Raw genomic sequence first — 12,737 nt, forward strand, 5'->3', positions numbered from 1 at the left:
CAGGGGTGTCTCTCACTGCTCTTACCAAAGGGAGAGGTTGGGAAGAGGGGTTTTTCTGTTCCAGTTTGTCAGTGTGACAAAAAGGGTTCAGGCCACAAAGGGTTTGATACCTCACTGGCTTTTATTACTTAGGACACCAAGAATTTGATCCTGCTGTGTGTCACCCCTCCCTGTCGTCACGCTCCATGCAGAGGGGATGGAGCTGCCCTGGGTGCCTGGTCCCCCTCATCCCCACCCCGAGGCTGAGGGACAAGCCAGAGCTGCTCAGTGTCCTGCCTGCAGCCTCCCAGGGATGGGGGCAGGAGCTCCCAGCAGAGCAGGGGCTGGACCAGCCCTTGCCAGGAGCTGGGGAGATGGAGGGGATGCAGATGGAGAAGCCTGTGTACTCCCTTCTCACCTCCTGCCCCATCAGGTGCTGCTTCCAGACACAGGGATGTGCATTCTTAGGACGTGCTCCAACATTCCATGGGATGGGGAGCACTGCTGTAGCTGCCACCACTGTGCCCCCAGGGCCAGGAATGGCTCAGGCTGTCACTGCTCCCTCCCCAGGACTCACCACCCTGGTCCCCTCCACCCATATTCCCATTTGCCTCCTGCCTTCCTCCCACTCCTCCCAACCCCAGGGGGGGATGAAGAGGAGCAAGAAGAGATGGTGAACAATGAGGAACCATTCTTGGGAGGATTCATCTATCCAGGCTGGGGAAAACCTTGGTGTTGATGTCCAATCCTCCAGCTCACAGCTTCCACCTCTGTGTGGTCGTTGTGGTAAAGAGCCCATCAACAATCTGTGACACTGGGTAAGCAAACAATAAAATGACAGCTGGTATTGAATGGTTAAACAAAACCAAAAAAAAAAAAAAAAACCCAAAAACCAAAAAAATGGAAAACAAAAAAAAAAACCCCCAAAAATGGAAACCATACAAAAAATGTGTTTTTTCCTATTTTCTTCTTTTCATGGTCTCTCTAATGTGCCCCAAGTTCCCCCCTCCCTGGAATGAGAGTTTGGAGTTAGCAGATGGTCCAAGAGGCACAGGTTAAAAATCATTTGGAAAAGAGGAGCCTGTAAAAGGGAGAGGATCATTACAAACCTTTACACATCCATAATTCATGGAGCACATTTCTGCTCTCCCTGTCTTGGAAGCATATAGCAGGACTGGAAAATGTTCAAAAAGCAACAGAGACAGCCAAGGGTCTGCTCTGGCTCTTCCATGGGAGTGTATAAATAGTCTGGCACTTCCGACTGGGGCAGGATTTGTGGCTCAGGGGCTTCATATTTAATAGCCCATGACAGAGTTTTCCATTGCTGCCTGCAAGAGCATTTTGGGGAAGAATTACTGCCCACGCAGCTCCTGGCAGGGCTGAGAGGGCCAGAATTGAGGCTGGAGGTGCTGCAGGGCCCACCAGGGGCAGGGAGGCACAGCTGCCCCCTGGCCCACGTCCCTGTGCCCACGGTGGTGGCCTTGTGCCTGTGCTGGGCAGCTTGCTCTGCCAGGGAGGCAGGTCACATCACAGCAGTTCCTCTGCTGCCCAGCTCCTCAAACACTCCATGTTTTCAATAAGTGGGTGATTTGGCTCTTGATTTGGCTCTTAATCACCTGGAGCAACACCAGCGGCTCCATGTGCGGTGCCAACTCCAATATGAGTCAGCCCCAGAGGGAAAAAATACCCAAAAACAAGCACACCAAAACAAAACAAAGCAAAGCAACAACCAAAAAAGATCAGGCAAGCAAGATCTGGGCTAGTGAGTGAGGGAAAGTGAGGAGCTTCCACCTGGGGGCGTGCAGGACACCCAGCTCCCCTCACACTGGCCTGGCACCACCTCGTGGGTGTCCAGCTGCTGCTCCTGGCCACCACGGGGTTTGGTGGCAGCACATCTGCAGAGCTTTTGGTGTCCAAATGTGGCTCATACTCTGTGGCAGGCAGGGCTTCAGGCACAGCTTGTTTCCCGGGGCTTCTCCCTGCTTTGTGCTGGCTTTCCTGGGAGATGTGGGTCTGTGTTGGTGACTCCAAGCCTCTCACTCCTGGCAGGAACAGGGAGACCGCTGAGACCACCCTGTCACAGACATCATTTATGGAAAATCCTTTCTTTAGGATTTTTCCTCCTGAGAAGCTGAGAGACCTCAGGAACAAAATGTAAACAATGGTTATCTGCTGCTGTGGAATGCAAGAGGTAGAACTTTGATTAACCCATCTTAGATGTTTGTAATTAATGGCCAATCACAGTCAGCTGGCTCGGACAGAGAGTCTGAGCCACAAACCTTTGTTATCATTCTTTCTTATTCTATTCTTAGCCAGCCTTCTGAGGAAATCCTTTCTTCTATTCATTTAGTATAGTTTTAATGTAATATATATCATAAAATAATAAATCAAGCCTTCTGAAACATGGAGTCAGATCCTCATCTCTTCCCCAGCCCAAGAACCCCTGTGAACAGGGTCACACAACTCCTCCTGTGCTCCACTGAGCAGGAGCCCAGGGCTCCACCAACACCCCAGAACCCCAGAACCCTCCAACACTGAGCTCCCAGCCTCTCACAAGGCACTAACACTGCAATAAGCCTTTAAGTAGCTCCTGAAACCATGAGCCAATTGCTGAATTAAAGGCTCTCAGAGCTGCAGGGGAGGCTCCTATTATCATCCTCTTATCATTAACTGTGGCAGTAACTGTCTGTTATTCCTGTGTTCTGTAGGTGCCCATGGACTGCTCCCTGCCATGGGGCACCTACACAGGATTTTCTGTCTGGAGAACCTGAGGAACCTGCAATCCTGAGGCAGCCATCCCACCTAGAGGAAGGTGTCCCTGTCCACAGCAGGAGGGTGGAACTAGGTGTTCTTTGAGGTCTCTTCCAGCCCAAATCATTATAGCTTTCTTTGATTTCTTGGCCACTTTTTAGAGAGGCAATCAGCAGGACCCCAGGGGCTCAGATTTTGGAAGGAGGGTGCCCCCACTTGGCTGCAGAAGCAGGAGATCCCCTCACCCTGCATTGAAGGGCTGGGTGCTCACCGGGCTGGTGCCTCCCTCTGGCCAGGAGAGGGTCCTGGGCAGGGTCAGCCTGGCTAAGACAGAGCAAAAGGTGCAAGATGAGGTTTAATTCCAGCTGGGAGTGGAGCCAAGGTGAGGGGCAGAGCTGGGACCTTGTCTGCAGCACAAGGAATCAGCCATTCCTCTTACTTAGAAGTCTTTTTAGTTTAATATAAATAAAACCATCCCGGGCAGAACAGGCAGCAGATGAGGTGAGAAACCCTGAGCTCCCACAGCACTGGGTCAGCACAGCTGCACCCCTGCACTCCCAGCTGATCATCCATTGCCCTGCCATAAATTCTGCTGGGATTCCTGGAGGGATCTGATAACAAATCAAATGGCACAGCCAGGCCAGCCCCTGTGCCATCCCCGGGCCTGGCACCCTCCAGGGCTGCTCCCTGCAAGGATGAAACAGCATCTGCCAAGGGTGACATGAACCCAGTGATCTCTTTAAAAAAAATCATCTCTTGGTTTCTTGGCCACCTTGGACCCAGGAGAGGGCAGCAGCAGCCCAGGCTGCAGCCTCAGCTACCCTTTCCAAAGCTCCTTTTCATGCTCAGAGACAGCAAAGAAAGAAAAGCAGGGTATAGAGGGAGCAGCGAAGAGCAGAAAGCCGGTGGGTGGGCTAGTGGTGCTCTCGTGGGCTTCAAAATTTTTTGCTTTCTAGATGGAAGTGGAAAGAAAACAATCTTTCTTTGAAAACAAATTAGAGTGCCAGGGCTTTCCATGGCAGTGTCTCATTCTTTTGGTGTCAGTGATCCCTGTGGATGCTTGTCACGGCACCAAAAAGTGAGGTGGTGATACTGGGGATGTTCCCAATGGAGGTGGGAGGAAAATATGTGCAGAGTGTGCCCATTGTGCTGCCGCAGAGATGCTGAAAGCCCATGAGATCCCCACTGTGGAGCTCTTATGGCTTCACTCAGAGCCCTCCAGGGGGATAAAATGAGATTACCAGTGCTGCACAGGCACGCTGGCTGCCTTGGTTGTGCCTGAAGGAACAGGAGAGACAAGGCTGGAAACAGGGACATTTTCCACTCCTCCACCCTGGCACCCCACACAAGGGCTCCCCCCAGCTCAGTGCACTGCTGAGCACTGTGAAACTCAGGCTCCCACTCCCAAGGCAGCATCAGAGGAGTGGGTCAGCACCTCCTGGGGCAGCTGTGGCATTTCCACCCATTTCCATTCCTGCTTCCAGGATGAGCTCAATGGGTGACTCACAGAGCAGGTGAGGGGGAGGAGACACCCTCAGCCCCAATTCCTGCCCTGCATTCCCAGCCACCTGCTCTGACAACAGCCAGCCTGGTGTGCAGCCAGCCTGGCTTTGCTCAGACACTTCCATTTCTGCCTGGCTTGGCGTGCCCCGGGGCACAGGGGCAGCAGTGTGCCCCATTCCTGGCTCGGAGCACACAGCTCAACCCTCAGCCCTCTGTTCCTTCATGGGGGTTTTTGTGTTTGGTTTGTTTTGGGTTTTTTTTTGTGTTTTATTGTGGTTTTTGTTTTTTTTTTTTTTTGTTTTTTTGGTTTTTTGTTTTGGTTTGTTTTGGTTGTTTTTAGTTTACACCCTCTGAAATCACAGAAGTGCAAAATTATTGCTTACCAAAGCTGTTCTCCTGAAATGAGTCATGAAACAGGGAGTTTTGTCACTCTGCCAGACACAGCCTGGCTGCTTTTCTAAACTGAATGGCACCAGGGAACAGCTTGCTCCTCCCTTTGGGTTTCAACCCACCTGCACCTGGTGGTACCAGCCTCCCCCCAGAGCCTGCAGAGAGAATTATTCCCACCTGCATTATTCTCCTGCATTGTTCCCCTGCATTATTCCCACGTCTTCAGACCACCAGCCCTTTGTACCCCATTTTGGGTGAAGCTCTGCATGGTGTGCTAACATTTTGGTGATGGTGTGCTTTGTACAATGCAGCAGCTTGTTTGGGGAGCCACCACTGTGTGCACAACTCCTGCAAAATAAATCTCTTATTCAGATCAGCCAGTCAGGGTAGCCTTGTCCGTCCATCCATCCATCCATCCATCCATCCATCCATCCATCCATCCCTCATCCATCCATCATCCATCCATCCATCCATCCATCCATCCATCCATCCATCATCCATCCATCCATCCATCCATCATCCATCCATCCATCCATCCATCCATCCATCCATCCATCCATCCATCCATCATCCATCCATCCATCCCTCATCCATCCATCATCCATCCATCCATCCATCCATCCATCATCCATCCATCCATCCATCCATCCATCCATCCATCCATCATCCATCCATCCATCCATCCATCCATCATCCATCCATCCATCCATCCATCCATCCATCCATCCATCCATCATCCATCCATCCATCCCCCATCCATCCATCCATCCATCCATCCATCCATCCATCCATCCATCATCCATCCATCCATCTGTCCATCCATCCATCATCCATCCATCCATCATCCATCCATCCATCCATCCATCATCCATCCATCATCCATCCATCCATCCATCCATCCATCCATCCATCCATCCATCCATCCATCCATCATCCATCCCTCATCCATCCATCATCCATCCATCCATCATCCATCCATCCATCATCCATCCATCCATCATCCATCCATCATCCATCCATCCATCCATCCATCCATCCATCCATCCATCCATCCATCCATCCATCATCCATCCCTCATCCATCCATCATCCACCCATCCATCATCCATCCATCCATCATCTATCCATCCATCCATCCATCCATCCATCCATCCATCCATCCATCCATCATCCATCCATCATCCACCCATCCATCATCCATCCATCCATCCATCCATCATCCATCCATCCATCCATCCATCCCCCATCCATCCATCCATCCATCCATCCATCCATCCATCCATCCATCATCCCTCCATCCGTCCATCATCCATCCATCCATCCATCCATCCATCCATCCATCCATCCATCCATCATCCATCATCCATCCATCCATCCCCACCAAACCCCTGCAGCTTTTGAACAGTGGCTGTTTTAAAAAACCTTTTCTTTTGTGGGGGAGATACAAATATATACATATATACAAATATATACATATATACAAATATAAACATATATTTTTGAGCTCCAAAACCCAAACATGTACAAGCATCAGGGAAACAGGCAGCTGGATAGAGGTGGAGATCCATCTCGTCCCAAAGTCCTGGAGGTGCTGCCATCCCAGCATCTCAACATCCCAGTATCCCAGCATCCCAATATCCCAACATCCCGATATCCCAGCATCCCAATATTCCAACATCCCAACATATCAATATCCCAACATCCCAACCTATCAACATCCCAGCATCCCAATATTCCAACATCCCAGCATCCCAACATCCCAGCATCCCAGCAGGCAGAGGGCAGAGCTGGAGGATCAGCAGCAGCTCTTGAGGCTGTGCTGGCTGAGTGGTGGCAGGGAAAAGCAGGAAGCTAAAGTGGGAATTATCAGAAATGGACACAAGCATGTTCTTGCAGCCACTTTGCTTTCTGGAGCATGGTGTTGGCTGGGAAAGGAGTGTGGCTGCCATCCAAAGGGCACAAACACCAGATTTCATTTAGAGTTTGTGTGTATAACTCCACTCCATGGCTTCAGCTGCATTCACAAATCCATGTTTGTACCTGCAGAAGCAGCATCCCAGGCCCGAGAAGGCAGTCCAAACTCTGCTTCCTTCTAAAATGCCTTTTTTTTTTTTTTTTCTGGTTTGTTTAGTTTTTCAGGAGTTGCAACAGTCTCCTTTATTTAATGGCTTTATTTTTAGTACTTTATAGGACGCACATCAGCAGGGAGCCAGAGTTTTTAATTACAAACATTTCAGCAAAAATGGGCCATCTCACTGTGTGGTGGGTCTCCTCAGCACCATGCTGCTGCCTTGGAGGCCTTCCTGCCTGTGGGCATTAGAGATGGCTGGGAGGGGCTGGAGCTACAGGGATAAGGATAATGTTTAAATTCCCAGACTGTTTTTGAGTCAAATAATGTATTTTCAGCAGGTTGAGCTGTTCCTAAAGGAGGAGATGAAGGTGTCAGGTTTTTTTTTTCTAAACCTACTCCTTATGTTCTTCCAGGAGTACATTTGCAAATGTTTTTCCCCTTTTGGAGCTGTTTTTCTCAGCCTTCTCTGTGCACTCTTGACACTCCTGCTGCTGGAAAGCCAGGCCAGGAAGCTGGTGCCTGTAAATCTGTAAATCCCATTTGTCTGTGCTGTGTATACACACCTCTGTCTGGGACCCAGGGGCCCCTTGAGACGGTGACGTGCATGAGAGCTCTGCAGGGACACAGCCCTGGGATTTTCCCCACTTCCTGGAGCTCCAGACTGTGGGAATCAGCACCGGAGCCTCCCCAGGAGAGGCCACTGCTCTCCATCACACCAGGCTCTCACAGCTGCCCACTTAACTGCACATTTTAAGGGACCAGCTCAACCCTGCTCTGCTTGTGACCTGGCAATGGCCACTTCCAGGAGCTGTCAGCCATGCAAAATGGGATTAATCATGGAATCATGGAGTGATGAAGGTTGGAAAAGCCCCCTGAGATCATTGAGTCCAAGGCCAGCACTAACCCACATCTCCAAGGAGCCCCTGTCCCAGTGCCAGCCTGTCCCAAAGCCACCACCGTGGTCACCAAGCCTCTGGGGAAGGAAGAGCCTCCCTCTGCAGAGTCACCCTGAGAGTGACAGACACTCCCTGCAAATGCAGAGGCCAACTGTGCTGTCCTAGGCTGGGTCTAGGGTGCCAAATCACCCTGGTCAGTCCTTTGGTAGCTCTACTCTTCCTTCTTCCCTTGGTTTCTGGACGTGGGATGGGAATGTTCAGCTCTACACCCATCCATCTATCCATCCATCTATCCATCCATCTATCCATCCATCTATCCATCCATCCATCCATCCATCCATCCATCCATCCATCCATCATCCATCCATGGATGGGAATGTTCAGCTCTACATCCATCCATCCATCCATCCATCCATCAATCCATCCATCCACCCACCCATCCATCCATCCATGGATGGGAATGTTCAGATTCTACATCCATCCATCCATCCATCCATCCATCCATCCATCCATCCATCCATCCATCGATGGGAATGTTCAGCTCTACAATGGCAGCAGGGCAGGGAGGGCCATGCCCATTCCTTCCTCCCAGTATTTCACTCCCTCACAGCCTCAGGACATCACTCCGAGAAGTTTCTGGAGTTAAACTGGAGACACTTTGCTAAATCTTCCAAGTGAAAGATGGCAGGATTAAATTCCACTTTTGATATAATCCTCAACTCTCTCTTCAAGGCAAATGCAGCTTTGCCTCCAGCCCTGGCTGGTGCCTCCATGCTGAATCACTCTGATCCCAAAGTAAATAAAGCTCTTTGAAAAAGGGCAAATGTTTTCTCAGCTGCTCTTCTTCCCTTCAAACGCAGGGCTGAGTGAAATTTTTATGTCTGCAGACAGAAACATATGCAGTCAACAAATGCTCCTTGCTGGAAGCTGTCTCCACAAGATAACTGGGTTTTGGAAAGTACACTGAGAATCTATGGGATACTCCTGGACCACACTGCTCTCCTTACAGCTTTCCTTTCTCCTCTCCTTAAGTGCTTTACATTTTATGGACTCCTCAATGAGCAGATTTAAGGCACTGCACATTAATCTTGGCACGTAGACAGCTCAGGCTCCTGGTGTCCTCAGGACCTTGTTTCTGCTCAGCCCTGGAGCTGTGTTTGCTGTGGGAGACAGCAAACAGAACCAGTCCCTTGTCATGAAAAGCAGCGGTGATCTGAAGGGCCAGAGCCCCCTGTGGGGGCCAGGCTGCCTCCTGCCAGCTGCTGTCCCCCATCCTGCAGGTCTGTGTGCTCCTTCTCCTCCAGCTCCAGCTCTGAGAAGCCTCAAACTGACAGGAAAACCTTTCTGCCAGCTCTGAGGGCAGAGCACCCCACTCAGCTGCCCCACACATCCTTGCTCCCTCCAGAAACCATCTCAAGGCTGTGAATCCAATGCCACAACACCTCAGACAATTCTACTAACATTTTTATTAAATTGCTTAAATTTCAGCAAAGCTGCTGTGCAATTTTTCCACTCTTCCCCCTGATGTGCTGCAGGGTTTGGGAATGGTGCCTGATCATTTAGCTCAAGCTAGCTCCAACCCCCAGCAGGTTTATTGCTTGTAATAATACACAGCCTGGGCTTCACTCTGAGAATTCATTGCTCCCCCTCAGAGACAAAACACTGCTTTGAACATGTCAGTATTTTTAGTTGTGCTGTTCTCCTCCTCCAGTTAAAACCCAAGGGCACAGATATTCCAAGCACCTCTCCCCAGCTCAAAGTAATCTACCACTAGGCACAGATTACAGGCTCACTGAGTGCCAGGGTACCCAAACCTTGCAGGAGGGGCTCTCAACACAATCCTTGGAGTTTGCTCCCTTCCAAAACCCAGTTCTGCTCTCTCTTTTCCCTCTCTGTGGAAACACCATGTGCCAGCCCTAAAAAAAGAGAAATCAGGCCAGGAAATGGGGCACAGTGCCATGCAGGGGAGCACCCAGCTCTGCCTTGGCTGGGGGAGAAAACAACGTGCTGGCCCAGGTGGGCATCAGCCACCCCCAGCCAGGAGCAGTGCCAGGGAGCTGGGAGGGAAAGCTGAGAGCAGAAGGCAAAGGGACTTGGCTGGCAGAAGCTTGCCAGGCTTTAAAAGGGCAGTCTGGCCACTTCTGGCTGAGGAACTGAGAGCAAGGAATGTTCGAGCAGCTTAGCAGCGATTGAATTGTTCTTTTGAAGTGACAAGGAGATCAAAATAAAAGGCTATTTTGGTTGGGTTTTTTTTTTTTTTTTAATCCCCTTCTTGGATTACCAGAAAATCCTGGCTCAGCTCTGGTGGGGAACAGGTACAAAGTGTACCCAGCCACCACTGCACAGCCCCTGGCTCTCACTCACCTCCACAACAGGAGTGAAATGGCAACACCGCAATGTTGGGAGGGCTTCAAGATCAACTTTCAGGTGGCTCTGTGTCCCTTGGGCAGTGGCACAGGGCACTGGGAAGATGGATCTGCACAGCAAGGACCAGGACAGGATCTGCAGCTCCTGCCAATGAGGGCTGGGTGGGACACTGGGAGGGCTGGTCCTGCCAAGCAGCCCCCGCTCTCAGCTCCCATCCCAGCAGTGATGCTGCAGGCCCTTGGTGCTGCCCATATCTCAGGATTTTGGGGTTGAGATGACGCTCAAGGTGTTAGAAAGTTTTTTATTCTTTAGCCTCACGACTGAAGAAGAAGTTGAGATTCGTTGGTTTTGTTTTTTAAGGATGTTTTCCTTATCTATTCTATTCTTTCTCTGAGATTTGTCCAGCAGGTTGGGTTGTGGCACAGCAACTGCTTTTGGTGTGGTGTTAACTTTTCATATTAAGAACTACATGTATTTTATTTACAATAATTTTCTAATACTTATTACTTATGTTAGACAGTCTGTCTCTATTCTAAACTAATAAAAAAGTGTCACTATTCCAGTAGAAGATGGAGGACAAGAATAAGGAGAGGACACACTTAGATCTTTTCATCTTCCTTCTTGAACTCCCATTCTAAAACCCCAAAATTCTACTTTTTCACCCTGTGACAAATTAACTATCATTCCACTCAAACTCTTGTGGCTTGTAAATCTTCACACAAAGTTGGTATTTTTTTTCATGAGCTAAAATTGAAGGCACAGGTGTTTTTGACTCTGTGCCTAGGTCTCTGAGCCCCCTGTCAGAGTCTCAAATTTGTCACCATGATATTTTCTGAAAAATCCCTTTGCCAGGATTTTTCTCCTGAGAAGCTGAGAAGCCTCAGTGGAAAAGAAAAACAATGATTATCTGCTGCTGTGGGATGCAGCAGGTGCATCTTTGATTGGTCCATGTTGGTTGTTTTTAATTAATGGCCAATCAGAGTCAGCTGGCTCAGACTCTCTGAGAGTCACGAGATTTTATTATGATTCCTTTCTATTCCTTTCAAGCCTTCTGATGAATTCCTTTCTTCTATTCTTTTAGTATAATTTTAATATATAATTTTCTTTTAATATCATACATATAATAAAATAATAAATCAGCCTTCTGAAACATGGAGTCAAGATTCTCATCTCTTCCCTCGTCCTGGGACTCCTGCAAATTCACCACCACATGGAATCACCCAGGGCAGCCAGAGCTCCCAACACCCAAAGTCCTCCACAGCCCAAACCAGGTGCCCTTGAGGTGGCTGAAAGGGAATGGGGAATAAAAGAATTTTATCTTGCTTAAACACAGAGCTCAACAAAAGCAAGAGAGAAGGTCACGAGATAGGGACAGAAGTGGAAATTGGAAACAACAGGGGGCTGTGTTTGACACCAGGAGAGAGGTACAAGCAAGTTTTCCTCCTGATGGAGAAGACTCCAATGCTATCTCTAAAGGAGGCCATTTCTCCTCAGTTAAAGCTCTGAAATAAACATGCTTTAAGGAAGGAAGCTGGAAATTCCCTTCCCAACTCCTTCCTTCTTATTTTCTTCCTTCTGTGAGAGGGGAGGTTTTTTTTCATCTGACCTTGCCTGGACATGGTCTGCCTGCCATGTGATTGACCCAGGAGCATTCCCTTTCCCACAGGCTTGAACATGCAATGCATTTCCAGGTCCTGGGGACAGTGAAAAGTTCAACTGAGGATTGCTCTGTTTAGCTCTGCTGGGGGCTCATAATCCCAGTGGGTCAAAATGTTTAGAGTTAAAGAGGTTACAGGCTTTTCTGAGGCAGTATTTAAATTCCAGCTGTCAAACCATTTGCATCGAAGAAATTTGTAGCCAGCAGCACATTCAATTGCTGTTTTCTTGTCATTAATCTGGTAATATGCATTGTTTTCCCATTGCCATAAGAAAGTAATTAATCTGTGGCAATTTTATGCCTATAAAATGATAAATAGTAGGCCTAAAAATAAATGACAGTGAAGAAATTCGAGGGGACACGCAATGATGAGAGCCTCATCAAAAAGGCTCTTGGCCAAGCCCTTGGAATGCCTTCAGGGTTTCATCTTTTCCCCCATCTTTCTCAAGAGTTTGATCCAGACTTTTCAGGGCCTGATCTTTTCAGAAACCCATCTCAGGGACTTGCAATCTGCTTCATATTCAGTTTAACTGTGCACAAAAAAAAAAAATCCACTTGCAGATTTGCACATTAAAAAAAGAATTTAAAAAAAAAAATTTAGAGGTTTTTCTTGGGGTCTATAAAATGAGCATGAAAATGAGGAAGTTTGGTGTTGCAATTTCCTGGGAAGCCTCAGTCTCACTCCCTGTCACTACTGTTCTGTACTTTGTTCTGTAACAGAGATGCAGGTCTGATAAATTACAGGCGTCACAGACTGTTTTCTTTCCCTTTGCAGGACAAAAAGCAGTGCAGGAACAAAGGTGACATCTGCTGCCAGGCTGAGATCCCTTTCTTGGCGCTGCTTTGAAGAAGGTGAACCCGCTGCAGGTGTTTGATATGGCAGAGGCACCAGCCAGGCTGTGGCTGGGCCAAGGCCATGTCCAGGACACGATAAGCACTTCTGAAATGCTTATCACTGAACCTCCCCAGCCAAGAGGGCTGTCCTGCTTCCCTCCTTTGTGAGAAAGGGTTTTCTGTTGACTCGGTGTAGGCTCGCTGCTGGGAAGGAGGAAAGTTTGACAAGAAAGTCTCACAGAGATGTGTGCTTGGCAGAAAGATTCTTGAATGTAGAATCTGAAGAAGGA

This window comes from Melospiza georgiana, chromosome 10 (genome assembly GCF_028018845.1).
Source record: "Melospiza georgiana isolate bMelGeo1 chromosome 10, bMelGeo1.pri, whole genome shotgun sequence".
NCBI lineage: Eukaryota > Metazoa > Chordata > Aves > Passeriformes > Passerellidae > Melospiza > Melospiza georgiana.